We start from the raw sequence: 6,216 nt of genomic DNA, 5'->3' as shown, positions 1-6,216 counted from the left end.
TCATCTGCTAGATTGCTACATACGATGTTCTGCAATATTGCTTAACACAACGGGACTCTCTCGCGACTCAGAAGGTTTAATTCCTCACCTGCTTCTTTTTCTGCCCTCTTGGGCTCCTAAAATGAAAAGAACTCTAGGGTGATACAGTGAGTCAAAGGAGTGCCAACCGTATCACAGCAAAATAAAGATCCCTAAAAAAATTCCTGGCCTAAGATGACAGCCTTGGTTGGGTTAGTCTGAATGTGCTAACAGTGGACATGGGAGCATTAAAGCGGTCAAAATGTTCACATTAAAGAACTCTGCACAGACCAAAAGAAAAGAGGGAGGAATGGAGATGGCAGCATGAGTCCCTAAAATAAAAGCAGATGTTTTGCCGGGTGCGGTGGCTCAAACCTGTAATCCCAGCACTTTGGGAGGCTGAGGCGGGTGGATCACGAGGTCGAGAGATCGAGACCATCCTGGTCAACATCATGAAACCCCGTCTCTACTAAAAATACAAAAAATTAGCTGGGCATGGTGGCTCGTGCCTGTAATCCCAGCTACTAAGGAGGCTGAGGAAGGACAATTGCCTGAACCCAGGAGGCGGAGGTTGCAGTGAGGTGAGATCGCGCCATTGCACTCCAGCCTGGGTAACAAGAGCGAAACTCCGCCTCAAAAAAAAAAAAAAAAAAAAGCAGATGTTTTGAGATCAGTTATATTCTTTCCGACAAAAATTAGAGACAGAAACCAAAGTTTAGCCTGAGGCGACAATTAACTGGGCAATAAGCCAGAGGTACATGTGGCGTAGACAGATTTAAACATTTTCCCTTATATTAATAGAAATACTAAATTAATATCATATAAATATAAACACTTGGGTATACAGTAGTTTTAAAGATCTCACAAATGGGTTTGGCTTTTGAAGGTTAGCACTGATGGTCCAGATAATTCATTTTTGTCCAAAAAGAGAAACAGAGGAATTCATTTTGTTCCAGAGAGAGAAAGAGAGGAATTTTTCGGGTCCCTTCAGGAATGCGTCTGGCTTTGCCTTGCCTTGTATGTTTGAACTATGCATATGGCAGAAGACAGAATTTCACAGATTTAAGGTGTGAAAAGTCACTGGGTGCTTTAAGAAGCCTGGGATTCTTCTTGGAAAAATAAGTTTGTGGAGACAAAATGAGTTGGAGAAGGTTGTTATTGAAGTGAAGCAGAATTGCTTTTAGTAATCTGATTACCCTCACCCTCACCTCCTTAACCTCTAACCCTAAACCCTAACCCTGTGACCCTAACCCTACCCCTACCCCAATTCCTCATCCTACTCTTTAGCCCTGACCCTTGACCCCAACCCCCAAACCCCAACACCAACCCTAAACTTAACCCCTAACCCTACCACTAACCTTAACCCTTTACATCTGCTCAGATTCTCTAGCAAAAGCAGGGACCCTTGGCTCCCAGCTGTGCACCACTGCATCTGGCACAGGACTCCATAGTAGTCCCCAAATAGGCACCTGAATGCCCACTGTGCCAGCCATGCAGTGGAAGCCCACGCTATATTGTCACCTCCAAAACCAGGGCCCAGCACCTGCATCAGGCTGCTCAGGGCTGAAGTGAGCTGGGACACCCAAGGTCTTCATAAGACCAAGGCTATCTCATGCCTCATGTCACAGAGCGAGACGCAGACCCAGCAGCACTACACGCCCCCTCCTTCCCTCCGCAGCAGCTCGGCAACCTTCCAAGTTGACACTTCCCTGATGACACTCCAAGCACAAAGCACTGGACTTTCACACAGTGAGGCTGCACACATTGTTCTGTGTAGATACCCACTTAGGCCACTGGGAGAAAGGCTGGTAGAGGGACCCTCATGTTGCCCTGTGGTATGCATGCTCTGGTTTATACGACTGCTAGCCATTTATGAGAAACTCAAGCTGAAACACTACTTGTTTCCAACGTTTTTTCGGGAGAGAATTTAAAATGTACGCCCCCAAACAAGCTAGCCACAGAGCACACTGACTACTTCCCCTCTTAAGTCACTCTGAGGGCCTCCGTATCAGTCCTAGAATTGGAAGATTGGTGGAGAAGAACTGGGATGTTGAGGGGTACTGGATACTTGCTGGACACCAGCCTCCCCTCACCTAAGCTTACAGACAGCCCAGATCCCGCCTGATAAATCAGACATTTTAACACACACAGCTCACAATAGCAGTACTTAGAGAGGCAAAACTCTAAGGCAAAGGATTGTCTCAACTCCTTGGTGTCTCAAGGAACTGAAACACTGCCTAGCACAGGTGCACCATCAGCCTTATCACTAAATACTCCTCTATATTTTATACATCTTTGATTGTGGAACTGATGTGATAAACGCAGTGGACTAACAACCTTTGAGATCTCTTCATGGGATCCTATCTGGTGGACCCCCAGATATGCCAAAACAGAGAAGGCATCGTAAACATATGCAGGACAGAGGCCAGATAAAAACTGTTTCTCAGCCTCAAAGTGGCCTGGCAGTCACAGGAACGGCCACCTGGGGTCTGGCCCATACCAGGAGTAAAGCTTTTGGCTTGAGGCACCCCACTGCACCTGCAAAACCAAGTTGTGCCTAACAAAGAAGAATCAGCCAGCCTACTCTCTCTAATGAAAGATTCTCCCCGGGGCCTGACAACTTGGGGGTAACTCCTCCCTCCTTAGGCTCGGTCCCAAGGTACAAGACCGCGTGCACCAGCAGCATGGGTCAGCAAGCCAGCAGAAGCCAGAAAAGGGCAGGCCGGAAGACAAGGAGCCCCTGAATATCAGGAGAGAGGCTGTCTAGGTACCATAGAGCAGTTACATCAGACTGGAACACGTTCCATTTACAGGAGATTAGAAAACCCCAGCCTCACCCTCACTTGGGGCTGACACCCTTTTAGGCCTCAGCCCGTCTGCACCCAGGCACTCACGAAAACAGCATGTTGCTCCACACCACCTCAAGCTGTTTGCTGGCACTCTTAGGGTTCGAACCAATAATAGAGGCTTGTGCCTAATATCCCAGGTGGTAATCCAAGAGTGATATCTGCATGACACGCCTCCTCCTCCACCCTCCATATCCAAGCAATCACCAAGGATACAAGCCGGCCAGGCAAGGTAGCTCACACCTATAAGCCCAGTACTTTAGGCAGCTGACACATGTGGATCACCTAAGGTCAGGAGTTCGAAACTGGCCTGGCCAACATTGGAAAAGCCTGTCTCTACTAGAAATTCAAAAACTAGCCAGTGTGGTGGCAGGCGCCTGTAATCCCAGCTACTCAAGAGGCTGAAACAGGAGAATCACTTGAACCTGGAAGGCACAGGCTGCAGTGAGCCGAGATCACACCATTTTATTCCAGCCTGGGCAACAGAGCAAGACTGTCTCAAAAAAAAAGAAAAGAATTAGGATAATTTTGTCTCCAGAAGAGAGGTCTTGTCCCAGGCCCCAGCAACAGGATTTTGGATCTCACACGAAATGGAATTTATGGCAAGTCGCACAGTCTAGTGACGTTAAAAGGGTTTCTTAGCCACTACTAAGTGACAGAGCAGGGAGTCCTCAGAAAGCAAGAGGAGGAACACACCTGTTTTAAAGAAAAAAAAATTTTTTTGAGACGGAGTTTTACTCTTGTAAAACATGATCTCGGCTCACTAAAACCTCTGCTTCCTGGGTTTAAGGATTCTCCTGCCTCAACCTCCCAAGTAGGTGGATTACAGGTGTGCACCACCACATCCAGCTAATCTTTTTGTATTTCTTTTCCATTTTATTTTTATTTTTTTATTTAATTTTTAAATTCCATTCCTGTAGAAACTTCCAAAAATTGCCAATGCCGACTATATTTCCAGTCATCATTGTGGGGTATTGGGAAAAGTTTTCAATTAGCCATAATCATACCTCAGATAAACCTCATTGGCTACAATACTGCCACTGTGCAAAGCTATTTTTTTTTTAATTTTTAGTAGAGACTGAGTTTCACCATGTTAGCCATGCTGATGGCCAGACATTAACGTACAAACAAAATTACTTAATATTCGTTTATATAGGTTATTAAGAATAGTGTTGTCTCTTATGAAGGATTATAATCAGTTTGTGTCAGGCTATTAGTATTGCTACTTTTCTTTGTTATTATTGATTTTAACAATAATTTATTAGTGTACTATTACCTTTAAAACTTATTTTTAAATTAAGAATACTTTTGGCTTAAAGTACTGGTATATTTTTATAAGTTTTGGGTCTTTATTTAGTTATTAACTTGTTCCTGCAACCATAAATATTTTATAACCAAAGGTGCTCAATCCCTAAATATATGATCCGACAGATTTAACCGGTGTGTGTGTGTGTGTGTGTGTGTGTGTGAGAGAGAGAGAGAGAGAGAGAGAGAGAGAGAGAGCGCGAGAGAGAGAGAGAGAGAGAGAGAGAGTGAGTGTGTGTCTCACTCTGTCTCCCAGGCTTGAGTACAGTGGTGTGATCATGGCTGGCTGAATGCGGCCTCAAACTCCTGGGCTCAAGCGATCCTCCCACCGCAGCCTCCTGGGTAGCTGGGACCACAGGCACGAGCCACCACGCCAGCTAATTTTTATATTTTTTGTAGGCATGGGGATCTCGCTATTTTCCCAGCCTGGTCTTGAACTCCTGATCTCAAGTGATCCTCCCGCCTTGGCCTTCCAGAGTGCTGGGATTACATTCCTGAGCCCTGCACCCTGCCCAGATTTAGCTTTTTCTAAAGCTTTTATTTAAAATAAAGTCACTGTGGTTAAGATGCCTCTTACAGTTTTGCATTTTAAGTGCAAAGACTATGTTGAGTGAATTTTTCCATCAGTTGTAAAACGTGCATCCATGTTTATCTCATTCCTATGGTTTCCAGTTAATTGTCCCTTCTTCCTTTTTGGAAACACACGGGCTAGTGGGCTCTGCATCAGTTTGCATTTCCAGAACGAGGGCGCTGAACACTCCGCGCTCCGACTTCAAGTGGTGCAGCGGGATGGCCACCACAGGGCGCGCGGCCTCGGCCAGCGCTGTGAGCGCGAGGGCCCTGCAGTGCCCCGGCCACCAGCAGAGGGCGCGCTGGAGCAAGGCGGCGTAACTGCCTGGTGGCCAATCTCATCTAACAATCAGAAGCCCGGCTTTACAGAGGCTGACAACTCCAGATACGACACGTGAAAGGGTCTTGGGGTTACAGTTCTGGAAATTACATGGGAAAGGGTCTTGGTGCATGGAGTAGGTGTGGGGTGGGGACTTGAATTCGTGTAAGTTAAAACAATGCCTCCGGAAAGATTCCCCCACGCCAAGCCTGCGATCTATAAGGTGGCACCCGGTCGGCAGCCTTTACTTCTATTGAAATGCAGTTTGGAAGTCGAGGGGGCGGTGATCTTAGATGCTTGGCTCTCTCACCAGGTCACCTCCTCCCTGCACACGGCCACTCTCCCACCTGGGCTACTTTCCAGTCTCACTCACAATCGCTCTGAGCAACTGTAGAAAGAGGACAGCTGTGGAGCCTCTTCCTTGTCCAAGTCACTCTGCTGAGAGACCTGATAACTCGTCTCACTGGACCCTGGACCGCCCTGGGAAGAATACTTCTGCCCCTGTATTTCAGACAAAGACTATGAGGTGGTCAGGCACGGTGGCTCACACCTGTAATCCCAGCACTCTGGGAGACTGAGGCAGGTGGATCATGAGGTCAGGAGTTCAAGACCAGCCTGGCCAAGATGGAGAAACCCAGTCTCTACTGAAAACACAAAAATTAGCCGGGCGTGGTGGCGGGCACTGATAATCCCAGCTATTCGGGAGACTGAGGCAGGAAATTGCTTAAACCCGGTGTCAGATCTCCATAGGTAAACCTGAAACCTGAAAGTCTGAAGTCCTGCTTACCTCCTGATCGTCTCCCAACCCCTGCGCCCCGTGTTCACCATTGTCCGAGTGTCGAGCGGAGCTTCCCCGGACAAGCCCCTCACCCAACCCTGCCATCTCAACTGTTCTTATGATAATGTGAATGCCTCTCACCCATCCTGTCGTCTTAACTGCTCTTCTGCCTCACCGCACCGCCACTGTAACTGAACTTGGGGTCATGTACACTCCTTGCCCCTACCCACCGCTGTAACTGATCTTACTCTGTGACTTTCCACTGCCCGCCCCAAACCTGTAAAACCAACTCCTATCCCACTACCCTTTGCTAACGCTGTTTCGGCCTTAGCCGACCTGCACCCAGGTGAATAAACAGCCACGTTGCCCACACAAAGCCT

At 47.4% G+C, this 6,216-nt stretch overlaps 1 non-coding gene across 1 annotated transcript; it reads right to left on the bottom strand.

Moving 5' to 3' along the window:
- Window positions 1-3,775: 3,775 nt before the first annotated feature.
- Window positions 3,776-3,916, bottom strand: LOC141585503 (U4 spliceosomal RNA). Its single transcript, XR_012519056.1, has one exon. It is a non-coding gene; the product is annotated as a U4 spliceosomal RNA (small nuclear RNA).
- Window positions 3,917-6,216: the final 2,300 nt, after the last annotated feature.

Source organism: Saimiri boliviensis, chromosome 8, assembly GCF_048565385.1.
Source record: "Saimiri boliviensis isolate mSaiBol1 chromosome 8, mSaiBol1.pri, whole genome shotgun sequence".
Taxonomy (NCBI): domain Eukaryota; kingdom Metazoa; phylum Chordata; class Mammalia; order Primates; family Cebidae; genus Saimiri; species Saimiri boliviensis.
This window is presented reverse-complemented; position numbering and strand designations above follow the sequence as displayed.